This window comes from Lissotriton vulgaris, chromosome 4_1 (assembly GCF_964263255.1).
Source record: "Lissotriton vulgaris chromosome 4_1, aLisVul1.2, whole genome shotgun sequence".
NCBI classification, from domain to species: Eukaryota; Metazoa; Chordata; class Amphibia; order Caudata; family Salamandridae; genus Lissotriton; species Lissotriton vulgaris.
Window position 1 is genome coordinate 1,922,558,118 of NC_141691.1, and position 13,935 is coordinate 1,922,572,052.

The window sequence follows — 13,935 nt, forward strand, 5'->3', positions numbered from 1 at the left end:
CATCGACCAGCGTGACGAAACCCGACACAGCTTCGACCCTGTGCACCCGCTTCCTGTGGGTGAGGTAACTCAGCTCCGCCGGTGCTCCTGCACTGGTACACATCCCAAGGGCCTGTGTTTTAAGTTTCAGCTCCGTAGGTCACTCGGAAGGTTCCTAACTTTCTAACTTTGTGCTTTTTACGCACCATAGACTTTGTATTGAGAAGTGCGTGCACTTTGAACACTGCACCCGAGTCCCGTGGGCCTTTCCCGACTTAGTCATTGCCAGTCTCGAATAGCTCCAGCGATTCCCAAGGCCCTAGGCCTCTTCACTTTCCTCCTGGTATCTCTTATACCACTTTCTTAGTATATGGTTTAGGTGGCCCCTAGGGCTCATCCATATTGTGCAACTTTTGTGTATTTTAAACTGTCTTGTGATTTAACGCTTGTGCTTCTGTGCTCATAAAGAGTCCAGGGGATTTTAATAGTTAATAAATCAATATATATTTTCAATATATATCTGTGTGGTGTCCCTTTCATTTGGTATTCAAGGGGGTTGTGTATGGTATAACAGCTGGCTTCACATGCCTTTCAGAGTTTAGCCTAAGACTGCTTTGTCCACGTTACCACTAGGATAACTGGTCTACAAGGTTGAATTACAACCATCATCATAAGGGTTGCTTGGCATGGTACAAAGTGATCACTAGAATTAGTGAGCATTATATACCAGGCCAACTTCTCACATTGGTGAGCAGCGGATTGGGATCTGAGCTTGCTGTTGTTTTACCATTGCAATCTTTGAGATTATCATTTGAAAGATCATACAGGTACCTACTAGGTACATATAAAACAAGACTAGTATACTTAAGTTCTACTGAACTTAGTTGTTGTAGAGCAAAGGGAGTAGCACACCCTAGCTACAACTACTAGATAGGTTTAGTAGGTAAACACCAGTGTAGGTAGATTGCAACACATCCACCCACACTAGAGCAATGTCTGGAACAGAGGGGTCCAGTGGACTTACTCCTGTTGAGAGTGACCCTCCAAGGGCACCATCCCAGTTTGCTATTTTTCCCTTTAAGGCATTAAGACAGCTTTGTGTCTTAAGGGGTCTGAAGACAGGGCCTTCCCCTACTACAGACCACCTAAGAGAGCTCTTGGATCAGTCTGAGGCTCTAAAGACCTCTAAAGCAAACCCCACAGGGGATGCTGAAGGAGGCCATCCTTCAGAGGATGACACTGTAGACACCCCTGCCCCTATCATCCTGGTAGATGAGGAGGCCTCCACCACTGGAGCTCCTCAGGTAGATGTAGAGGAAGAAGAAGAGGAGGAGGAGGTGGAAAGCAGTGAGTCAGATGATGACAGAGATAGTCAGGTGCTGGTCAGTAGACTGAACCAGGCTAACTTAAGTCATCTTGGGAATGAATCAGGTAACAACCCATTCAGACCCCCAGGCGGACTTAACCAGGGCCATAGGAGGAGGAGGCATCACTCAGGTGAATCCAATACCTCCCATGTCTCTAGAGGCTCTCATGGTCACTCCAGAAAGGAGATGACTAGCCCTCAGAGAAGGGAACATGAGGCCAAGATGAGAGAGGCTGAGCTTAGGATCCAGAGGCAAGAGTTAGAGGTTGCCCTGGCTAAGGAGAAACTTGCTAGAGCAAGACAGCCTAGAGAGAGTGGGGTAATAGAACCCACTGGTGGCAGCAATATCCACAAGGATAAAGACAGGTCTTTTGATAATAGAAACCTGAGTAAGATTGTGCCCCCCTACAAAGCTGGGGATGATATCCATAAATGGATTACTGCAATGGAGAGAGCCTGCAGAGTACAGCAGATCCCTCAGGAGCAGTGGGCAGCAATCTTGTGGCTCTCCTTTGAAGGTAGAGGCCGAGACAGACTCCTCAGAGTTAGTGATGGGGATTCTAGAAACTACCTGGTCCTGAAGAGTGCTCTGATTGATGGGTTAGGCTTAACCACTGAACAGTACAGGTTAATGTTCAGAGATACCCAGAAGACACAGACTCAGGACTGGTCTGAATTTGTTGAGTGTGCCACTAAGGCTCTGGAGGGATGGTTGCTGGGAAGCAAGGTTACAGACTATGAAGGATTGTATAATTTGCTGATGAGAGAACAAATTTTAAATAATTGTCAGAACCAGCAGTTGCATCAACATTTGGTTGACTCAGATTTGACCTCTCCCCAAGAATTGGGAAAGAGGGCAGATAAATGGGTAAGAACCAGAGTTAAGCAAAAGAACCAGAACCAGAACCAGGGTGGTGACCAGAAGAAAACAGACCAGAAGGGTGGGGAGCAGAAAGCTAAAGACCAGAAGTCTTCAACAGGGCCCCAAACTGAGACAGAGGGTGGGTCCCAAACTTCCAAGAAGAAGAAGAAAGAAGGTCAGAAGAAACCCTGGTGTAAAACTTGTAAGAACACCTCTCACTGGACAAGTGAGTGTAAAAAGGGTGGAACCCCCAGCACTGCAGCCCCTAAGGCACCTGCACCCACTAGTACAGTTAGCAGTGCTGGTCCTCAAGCCAAGGGATTAGTGGGAATCACTTTGGGAACTGAAGGAGATTCTGACCTAGTCAGAACTCTTACACAGGCTGTTCTGGTTTGTGAAGGGGACATAGATTTGACCCCTGACATAAGTCCCAGTAACCTGGGCAAATACAGACAGACACCTTTGATTAACAACAAAGTGGCTCAAGCTTACAGGGACACATGTGCCAGTGTCACTATGGTGACACCTAACTTTGTGGACCCTGGACAATACATGCCAGGCGATGATTACCTGGTGACCAATGCCAGCAATGTCACTACTACACATAGTGTGGCACTTGTTAACTTTTCCTGGGGAGGGGTAACTGGCCTAAAGAAAGTTGTGGTTAGTGCTGATCTCCCAGTAGAATGTTTGTTGGGCAATGACCTGGAGAACTCTCTATGGTCAGAAGTTGAGTACAGGACTCATGCAGAGATGTTAGGGATATCATCACATGTCCTTGCTGTGACCAGGTCACAGGCCAAAAAGTGCCTCTCTGAACCTCAGGTCTTGGATCCTGGAACAATGGACCAAGTACCTCCCAAGAAGAAGAACAGGAGGGTTAAGGCTGCGCCTTCCCAACTGCCTACAAGTGAGGATCAGGCTTCACAGGAAACTGATCTGGAGACCCCTGAAGGAACTGTCCCTGAAGAACTTGAACCTGATCAGGTTGAGTTTCTGGGGACAGGGGGACCTTCTAGGGCAGACTTGGGGCAGGCTCAGTTAACCTGTCCTTCTCTTGAACCCCTCAGACAGCAGGCTGCTGCTGAGGCTGCTGGGAATGCTCAAGGTGCCCATAAAGTATATTGGGACGATGGACTCCTTTATTCAGAGGCTAGAGACCCCAAGCCTGGTGCTACCAGGAGGTTGGTTATACCTCTGCAATTTAGGGGCTTCCTACTCACCTTGGCCCATGATATTCCTTTAGCAGGACACCTAGGCCAGAACAAGACTTGGGACAGGCTTGTCCCTCACTTTCACTGGCCTCACATGTCTGAAGACACCAAGGAGTTTTGTCGCTCCTGTGAAACCTGCCAAGCCAGTGGTAAAGCAGGTGGAACAACAAAGGCCCCCCTGATACCACTACCTGTGGTGGGGGTTCCCTTTGAGAGAGTGGGGATTGATATTGTTGGTCCAATGGATCCCCCTACAGCATCTGGGCACAGATTCATACTGGTGGTAGTGGATCATGCCACCAGGTACCCAGAGGCAATTCCCCTTAGGACCACAACAGCTCCTGTTGTGGCCAGGGCCTTACTTGGAGTTTTCTCCAGAGTGGGGTTTCCTAAGGAGGTAATATCCGATAGAGATGCCAACTTCATGTCTGGATATTTGACAGCTATGTGGAAGGAATGTGGTGTAAACTACAAGTTCACCACTCCTTATCACCCACAATGCAATGGGCTTGTTGAGAGATTTAACAAGACCCTAAAGGGCATGATTAAAGTATTACCTGAAAAGCTCAGGCGAAGATGGGACATCCTTCTGCCCTGCCTTTTGTTCGCTTACAGAGAGGTCCCTCAAAAGGGGGTTGGCTTCAGCCCCTTTGAATTGTTGTTTGGGCACCCTGTAAGAGGACCCCTGTGTCTAGTGAAGGAAGGATGGGAGTTACCTCTCAAAAAGCCTAAACAGGACATTGTGGACTATGTACTTGGTCTCCGCTCCAGGATGGCAGAGTACATGGAAAAGGCATCCAAAAACCTTGAGGCTAGCCAAGAATTACAAAAAGCTTGGCATGACCAAAAGGCTGTCCTTGTTGAATTTCAGCCTGGACAGAAGGTATGGGTGTTGGAGCCAGTGGCCCCAGCAGCACTCCAAGACAAATGGTCTGGACCCCATACAATTCTGGAAAAGAAGGGAGAGGTTACCTACTTGGTGGACCTAGGAACTCCCAGGAGCCCCCACAGGGTGCTCCATGTGAACAGATTGAAGGCATATGTCAGCAGGACAGACATGGGCTTGCTCATGGCTACAGATGAGGGACAGGAGGAAGAGAGTGACCCTCTCCCAGACCTGCTCACTCAGAACCCTGAGGATGGCTCAGTTGATGGTGTGGCCTTAGGTGGCAGCCTCACTGAACATCAGCAACATGACTGCAGACAAGTTCTACAGGCATACAGGCATATGTTCTCCTTGACACCCAGTCAGACTAACTGGTGTACACATGTGGTGGACACTGGTGACAGTCTTCCTGTAAAGAGCAACATTTTCAGGCAACCTGACCACGTCAGGGACTGTATAAAGACTGAGGTGCAAAAGATGCTGGAATTAGGTGTCATTGAGCCTTCAGAGAGCCCCTGGGCTAGCCCAGTGGTTCTGGTCCCCAAACCTCACACCAAAGATGGCAAGAGAGAGATGAGGTTCTGTGTGGATTACAGAGGACTCAATGCTGTCACCAGGACAGATGCACACCCTATTCCAAGGGCAGATGAGCTCATTGACAAGTTGGCTTCTGCCAAATATTTGAGCACATTTGACTTGACAGCTGGCTACTGGCAAATCAGGTTAGCTGAGGAGTCTAAAGCCAAGACAGCATTTTCTACCCCTAGTGGGCATTATCAGTTTGTGGTGATGCCCTTTGGTTTGAAAAATGCACCTGCCACCTTCCAAAGGTTGGTGAATCAAGTCCTCACTGGGTTGGATGACTTTTGTGCAGCTTATCTGGACGATATTGCTGTCTTTAGCTCCACCTGGGAGGATCACCTGGTCCACCTGAAGGAAGTGCTTGAGGCTCTGCAGAAGGCAGGCCTCACTATCAAGGCAACAAAGTGCCAGATAGGGCAGAGCAAGGTTGTATACCTGGGCCACCTTGTAGGTGGAGGCCAAGTTCAACCACTGGAGAGTAAGATCCAGATCATCAAGGACTGGTCCCCTCCAACTACCCAGACTCAGGTCAGAGCTTTCTTGGGCCTGACTGGGTACTACAGGAAGTTTGTTAAGAACTATGGGTCCATTGTGACGCCTCTTAATGATCTGACATCCAAGAAGATGCCCAAAAAGGTTCAGTGGACAGAAATCTGTCAAAAGGCATTTGATGACCTGAAGAAGGCCATGTGCTCTGCACCTATCCTGAAGAGTCCTGACTACTCAAGAGAGTTCATTGTCCAAACAGATGCTTCTGAGTTGGGAGTGGGAGCAGTGCTTTCACAGCTTAATGTAGATGGCCAGGACCAGCCCATTGCTTTCATTAGCAGAAGGCTGACCCCCAGAGAGAAACGTTGGTCAGCTATAGAGAGGGAGGCCTTTGCTGTGGTGTGGGCAATGAAGAAGTTGAGACCATACTTATTTGGCACTCACTTCAAGATTCAGACCGACCATAAGCCCCTCCTATGGCTTAATCAGATGAAGGGTGAAAACCCCAAACTACTCAGGTGGTCCATTTCCCTACAGGGGATGGACTTTACAGTGGAGCACCGCCCAGGGACTGACCATGGCAACGCAGATGGTCTCTCCAGGTACTTCCACTTAGAACATGAAGACACAACTGGTCAAGGTTAGTCTAATGTCCCTGCGTTTGGGGGGGGGGTATGTAGGAGAGTAGGGTCTGCTATCCTATGGTCACCCCAAATTTTTGCTTTTTGCTTCACTGGTTTCTGACTTAATGTGGCTGTGGGCCTGCTAATCAGACCCACAGCCTGCTGTTCTCTCTCTAAATTACTGCCAATGCACTCTAGGTGCATTACGAATTGGAACTGGTTCACCTTATGAGCCCCTGTAATAGTGCACCCTAGGTGCCCAGGGCATAGGTGTATCCAAGGTCTACCAGGGGCTGCAGCACGCATTGTGCCACCCCTGGCCTGGCCTCCATATTTGACACAACTGGCTGATCACTCAGCTGGGGTAAGTCGGTGTAACCACCTCTTACTTAGGTACAGTATGTCTGTGCCTAACCCTAAACTGGACACATATGTTCCTATCAGCCACTCCTATGGAAGGCCTCATCAATACTGGAGGCAGAGTGCTTGGAAATATGTGAGATGGTGCTCTAGCATGAGCTGAGCCTGTCTGCAGCTGTCGGGAACAACTCCCTAAGCTGTTCCGGGATATTGCCATACCATATACTCTTAAGTGCATTATAATCCTCGCGGTTAAATGCTATCTTTGGTTTGGCTTTATCAAAACATGTCGAGTAAGGTGTCATACGAATTGGAATACTATCCCCTCGCCAATTCTGGCGACGGGGATAGCATTCCACCCTTCTAGAGGGACACGACATGTGTGTAGCCTTAACCCCGGTTAAAGTTAAACAGAGCCTCAGCTTCACAAAATGGACGCTGCCACCACAGACACAAGTCTGGCCTCCTGCTGCTGACCGAAACTCGGCAGATGGTGGCCTGGACAAAGGGTTTCCTGCCTTGGGAGGTGCGAGCACCACCCCAGACAGGATTTTGTGTATTGGGTAGGACAGGGCTGAATAGAATCAGACATGCCCGGGGCACACAAGGTGTCCCCGTGCATAGGCCAGTCCAAACCGGTTCTGGGGCCTTCCAGCCCCAGTCCTGGCGCGGAGCTGGACAAAGGAAAGGGGGTGTAACCGCCCCCCTTCCTGGTTCCTCCCAGAGGAGGGACCTAGTAGGTGATCCACCCCCAGTTTGGGAATAAGAGGGGGAGCAGTGCCATTGCACAGCAGATCATCCCGAAATCAACTTTAAACAAGAAGAAGAATGGACTTCGACATTCTGCTGCACAGAAGACTGAAGAGAATCTCCCTTGTGGCCTAGGAGTGGCCACCCTGTGAACACAGGTACCAACCAGCAACTCGACGTCTGCTTTGCCGCCGCCTCCCGCCGGAGACCGAGCCCAGAGCCCGACAAGAACCAGACTCCCAGACCTCTCAGAGCCCGATCCACAGTCCCTGCGAAGAAGGGACCTGTGGAGGCACCGAGTGACGTGGGACCGGACCTCTTGAAAGACACTCGAAAAGCTGACTGCGCAGCTTCTGAGGCATCCTCGACGTTGTGCTTTGGGGATTGAGAACCCCCACCACCGAGCAGCCCTTGCACCGAAGATCAGCCCTCCAGCATCTCCACGATCTGCGTGGGGCCCTTTTGCATTGTGACACTCGACGCGCCATCCCGGCCACTAGCCACGCGGCCAGCGGCCATCTTGGCGACGAACCCGAAGATTTACACAGCAGGTCTGGTTGCTCCAGACCGACCCAAGCTCCTGTGAAAAGGAGCACCCGCTCTGACCTTGCTGGTCCGAGTGAACAGCATCTTTCAACTTCTGCGTGGCTGGCATTTGCCAAGGCCTGTTTGCTCCGATCAGGTCGCCGACACCGCCAACAGCGAGAAGCCTACGTGGGACAGCTCGTGACCGACTCCTGGACGTCCTCGACCCCGGGTATCCACGTGGCTGCAGAAAGAAGCTACCCGACAACGCCTGTTTGCACCCGACATCGCCTGGTTCCAATCTGGTTCCACGGTAGTCACTGGCTAGTGACTTTGAACACTGTCCCCTCTGCTTTCAGGTCTTCACATCTTCAGATCCACCCTTGGATCCACCGGAACTCTTCTCATCGAACCGCCTGCAGCATCTTCAGCTCCAAGCACCATCGACCAGCGTGACGAAACCCGACACAGCTTCGACCCTGTGCACCCGCTTCCTGTGGGTGAGGTAACTCAGCTCCGCCGGTGCTCCTGCACTGGTACACATCCCAAGGGCCTGTGTTTTAAGTTTCAGCTCCGTAGGTCACTCGGAAGGTTCCTAACTTTCTAACTTTGTGCTTTTTACGCACCATAGACTTTGTATTGAGAAGTGCGTGCACTTTGAACACTGCACCCGAGTCCCGTGGGCCTTTCCCGACTTAGTCATTGCCAGTCTCGAATAGCTCCAGCGATTCCCAAGGCCCTAGGCCTCTTCACTTTCCTCCTGGTATCTCTTATACCACTTTCTTAGTATATGGTTTAGGTGGCCCCTAGGGCTCATCCATATTGTGCAACTTTTGTGTATTTTAAACTGTCTTGTGATTTAACGCTTGTGCTTCTGTGCTCATAAAGAGTCCAGGGGATTTTAATAGTTAATAAATCAATATATATTTTCAATATATATCTGTGTGGTGTCCCTTTCATTTGGTATTCAAGGGGGTTGTGTATGGTATAACAGCTGGCTTCACATGCCTTTCAGAGTTTAGCCTAAGACTGCTTTGTCCACGTTACCACTAGGATAACTGGTCTACAAGGTTGAATTACAACCATCATCATAAGGGTTGCTTGGCATGGTACAAAGTGATCACTAGAATTAGTGAGCATTATATACCAGGCCAACTTCTCACAGGGGGACCACTCAAAGAACCCCCTGGCTGCCTCAGCAGCAAACACACCATGCGCACTGGGGCATGGGGTGCACTCACCCCTTCTTTACTTAAAAGAACTGGCCCCCACGTTGTAGTTGCCAACTACGGCGGCGCAACTGAGGAACAGAACAGCATTGGCACCACTATGCTACCTGAGCCCCACTCCGAAACACTTATAACAAAAAGTGCCCCCTTTGGTGCAGCTGCCTGCTGCGGCGGAGCAGCTGTAAAGATAACTGCAGCACTCTGGAGCCCCGCTCTGGGGCTCTCTCCACCAATCTGCCCCTTACGTTGGAGTGGCTCGCTCTCCTGCGGGTTCGCTCAGAACAGGCACTGGCAATGTGCCTCAATCTGCACCAACCATGCTCCAGGCACGGGCAATGTGCCTCGGGGAGAATCCACCATGCGCAGTGTGAGCCTCACTCACCGGGTCTCTGATGGACTCTGCTCCTCTTAACTCTTCCGTGCCTACACGGTCGGATTGGTCTCTCTCTTTGGTGGCTTGTGGGGGCTTCTCCTGGAGGCTCTGTCTTCTCTGGGGCTCCTGCAGGCACACAGGGGCCCGCCTCCTCTCCCAGCACTTCCGGCGTCCTCTTCCCGGCCGGCTAGCCACGCCCCCGGCTGGCTGGCCGCGGCGGTGATTGCTCAGCAGTGAAATGTGGGGTGAGCTCCCACCTCAAAGAAGACAATTGCGGGGTGGACACCTGCAGTCCCAAATAAGCACAAAGCGGGGTGGGCACCTGCCACCACAGCGGCAATGCAGGGTGAGCACCCGCTTCTTAAGAATGCATGAGAGCAGGGTGGGCTCCCGGTCAGATCGGTAAAAATGCAGGGTAGGCTCCTGCTCGTAACCACCAAACGCGGGGTGGGCACCCGCTCTCCAATTGAAGTCAGGGGAATCCCTACGCAGGGGTTCCCTACAAAAATCTTGGCAGCAGTACGCTGTAGACTACCCAGGCAAAGTAGGGGAATCCCCAGGTCGCAGCCCAGTGCTGCTAACAAAATAGAAGCGCCCCTCCAGGAGCTAGGTCCTTGGAAGTCCTTTGAGGTACAGGGGCAAAGCTGGGCCCAGGCAGGCCAGCACACAGGGCCCTCCAGCAGGGAGGTAGTGCCTCCTGACACCCAGCAGCAGCAAGCCCCCCAAGCACAGAAACAACACAACACTCATGGAGTCACAGCCCCTATATTTATATGGCAGCTTGGATTCATCTGCCCTAGCACAGGGCTTGGGGGAACCAGCCAAAACTGGTTATGGGGAGAATTGGAGCACTTTGTTTACTAGGCTCCTTTTTCCCTTTGTCAGGTGGGAGCCGGTCATAAGACACACCACAGGGTGCGGAGCCAGCATTGTACAGGCTAGGCACAGACCTATTCAGGGACCAGGAACTTCTCCTCCCTCTACTCCAAATGCAGATGTCCCATTCAGCCTAGTGCTGACTCACCCTGCCCCTCCTGGAGCCACACACACCTTACCAGCCCGTCACTCAAAAGCAAGACATGCAATTCACATCAGGCAGGCAGACACATAGCACGCAGAAATGCCAACTTCTAAAAGTGGCATTTCTAAAATAGTTATACTAAATCTGAGCACACCGTTGCACAGCATTTATTATTACCATTCCAAATATACTAAAGTTGACCACACTGCTCCTCTCATATGAGGAATTACTACTGAAACATTTATCAGGGATTCCCCAATGCATTCCTATGGGAGGACAGCCTCACAGTAGTGAGAAACCAAAATGGTTGTTTGTCACTACTAGGACATGTCACACATTTAAGGTACATGTCCTACCTTTTACCTAGAAAGCACCCTGCCCATGGGCTAGCTGGGGCCTACCTTAGGGAAGACTGACCTGCAGTAAAAGGAGGTTCACAGACATGGCACACACTTTAGGTGCCACGTCCCAGTGGCAGTAGCACTGCAAGCACAGGCCCTGCAATGGCAGAGGCCTGAGATAGTTTTGAAAGGCTACTTTGGTGGGTGGCGCAATCAGCACTGCAAGCCCATCAGTAGCATTTAATTTACCAGCCCCGGGTATATGGGATACCACTTTACAAGTGACTGACAAGTAAAATAAATAGGCCAAACAGCTATAGACCAATGTTACCATATCTAACATAGAGAGCACATGCAGTTTACAATGGACAGCAGTGCTAAAGTGCCCAGAGTTCCAAAATCACCAATACCATGTCATAAAAAAGGCTCGGAGAAAGGCAAAAAGTTTAGGGATGACCCGGCAAAGAGGGCCAAGTCCAACACTACAGAAAAAGACTGCTTAAAAATTCATGTCCAAGTCAGAGGTTAATTTAAACATTACAAACTTCAGCCTGCTATGTCCCAGGCATAGGGCACACTTTTTAACACAGTCCGTAATGTGACAAGATTGGTACAAGGTCTGTATACTGCATGAGGTGAGGTGGCACAGTCTCCTTTGCTAGGAAATGACTCATTTAATCACAGTTCCTCCCTATTATTCTACACTAGAAGGGAATTTCACAAAGTAAAAATTCATTATTTTGAACTGGTGGAGAGCATATTGCCAACCTGCAGTCACGTATGTACTCCGTGTTACCCAATCTCAGTCTAGGTTATTTCTACAGCAGAGCAACCACAGATACAACAGGTACCTAGTGCTAACATTCCCAGTATATATTGTGTGTGTCTGAGTATGGCGTCTGCATGGTACATGCACTGTGTTTATGAGTGAGCCAGAGTAAGGGAGCCAGTGGGAGCCATTTTGTATGTTCCCGTACTTGTGCACTAGATGGTCTTGAGGTTGTTTTCCCAGACGGTGAAAGTACATTGTTAACATTCCTAACGCTGGAGGGTGGAGATATGGAAACAAACTCCCACTAGACGATGGGTAACCATGATTTGATGTCCACCCACATGGCATCGTGCTTTAAATGAGAGGTGCGGAGGGTAATGATATGAGAGGAAACAGGAGATGATTCAGAAGCCTCCAAAAGCAGGCCAGCCTCTACTTGTGAATGTGTGACTGAGGTTGCAGGTGTAGGGTGTAGACATTCATGCACTGGTATCAAAAAGCTTGCTAACGTAGAGGTTCTGTCCAGTCTGGAATCATAAAAATACTGCTGCTTGCTACATGCCTTACCTTCTCTGAGACCCTGATTTACGAACGTTTTGCGATAGTACAGTCCAATCTGTTCCCTCAGATGTTAAGCACTAACAAGAGCTCCTGTGTCACCCTTGCCTCTCTCCTTAGAGGGATTAGGGAAATCTATGAAGATATAAAATCCCAAGTCCCACAGTTCCAGTGCTACCTTCCCCTCACTTAAGAAAGGCTCCCTCAGATAAGATCACCAACTTACCTCTGATGACCTTTCCTGAAGTAAGCTCTTCAATAAGAAAGCTAAAGGCAGGGTCACTTAATGATCTCTCTCAGCTTTTCATCAAAGCTAAAGTGTGAACTTCTAAAAAAATATCTCTATCTAGTCATTGAAAGTCCATCCATTCAATGTGTAGCCTTCTGTTTTAATTCAAGTTTTCTTACAGGTCCCATGAGGAACTCCCTGCAAACCCGGTTGTGAAAATGGAATGTCTCGATACACAGATTCTCCTACTAGAAGTCTCTTTGGCCATTGAGTCCCTTGTAGATGTCCACTTCCAGTAGAAGCTCAGCACACTATTATTTATATGCAAATTGCAACGTTTGTGTAGCTACATGTTTGGGTAAGGTTAGGAATGCAATGCTTTTTAGTGGTTTCCAGTCAAGTCAAGGTAACGTTATTCGATTTGCCATAGCAAGTCATAAAAGTACAATAACAATAATTCAGTATCCTCATTAAAATCTATTCCAATTGCTAAAATACAATTTCATGCATGAGAATAAAACACCACTGCTAAAAACCATGATATATAATAACAAACAATAAAACTATCTAAGAATTGCATATACAGTAAGGCCGGTTTTGCCTGTTTAAAATCCAAAGACAGAAGAAGGGGACGAAAATATTTGAGTCCTAAACTAGCCCATTTGGGAAAAATAAAGGTTACATGTAAAGTGTCTAGTGCAGCAGCCTTATCACATTAGCATATCAGAGGGTCTGAAGAATTAGACCACCCTACTAATACTTGTGTAAACAGATTCAGTAGAAAATATGTTAAAAGTCTTCGATGTAAAACTAACAAATCAAGCAATAAATACAAGTCTATCTTACTCGACGATTTCACCATATCATAATGCATGCACAAGCTTATGTGCAGTGATCTTTGGCCCTTTTTTCTTGCATGTATCCCATAAAGGACCCTTTTACCCAGGCAAGATCCAATTTAGTAATCGAGCAATGGACAATGATCCAGACAGTCTCCTAAGATCCTTCTGTTGAACTTTAATTCACTTTTTAGCCATACTGGGAACCATAAAAGTAAGGGGTGAATTCCTATATGGTCTGAAATAAAACCAACACCCAATTTCTTGTGCACAATCTCTGCGGGTACACTCTGGGGGATCCTTAATATCCTCCTAAAGATTTTATTTTGTGCTACTTGTATTGACGGACATGGTTTGCAACTCAGGAACTCCACCCCAAATGACACAGTTGGTACAAATTTTGCTTGTCGAGATGTAATCTGGACTTAATATGGCTATATCCTAGGGGCCTCATTTATGAAGGCCTTGTGCCACCAGTGCGGCACTTTTTGCTATTTTAAAAGTGACGCACCGGCGGTGCAAGGCCTTCATAAATAAGGCCCTAGGTGTCTAGAGAAGGCTTCAATACTATGAGCTACCCTATTGAACGATTGGACATGTGATCACTTCAAGGGAACCCAATTCATTTTGCTGTCCAGCAAAATGCACAGATAGCGGAGTTTATCTACTTGGCAATATGATGGTCTTAAATTGCATTTGTTTTGGCGTTTTTTTGGACCTAGTGTTATCATGTAGGATTTAGTACAATTATTTTTTTGTCCCAGTTTATCCATAAAATCTTAATGAAACCTGCAAGCCATTGCTGTACATGCAATTTGGAGGGTATTGTCTGCATACAGTAATGAAGGCGCCAATGTATTTCCTACCTTTGGGACGTCTTTACAGTGACTGCCTGAAACCTGCTTGAGCCAGCTAATATAAAGAATAAAACGCATAG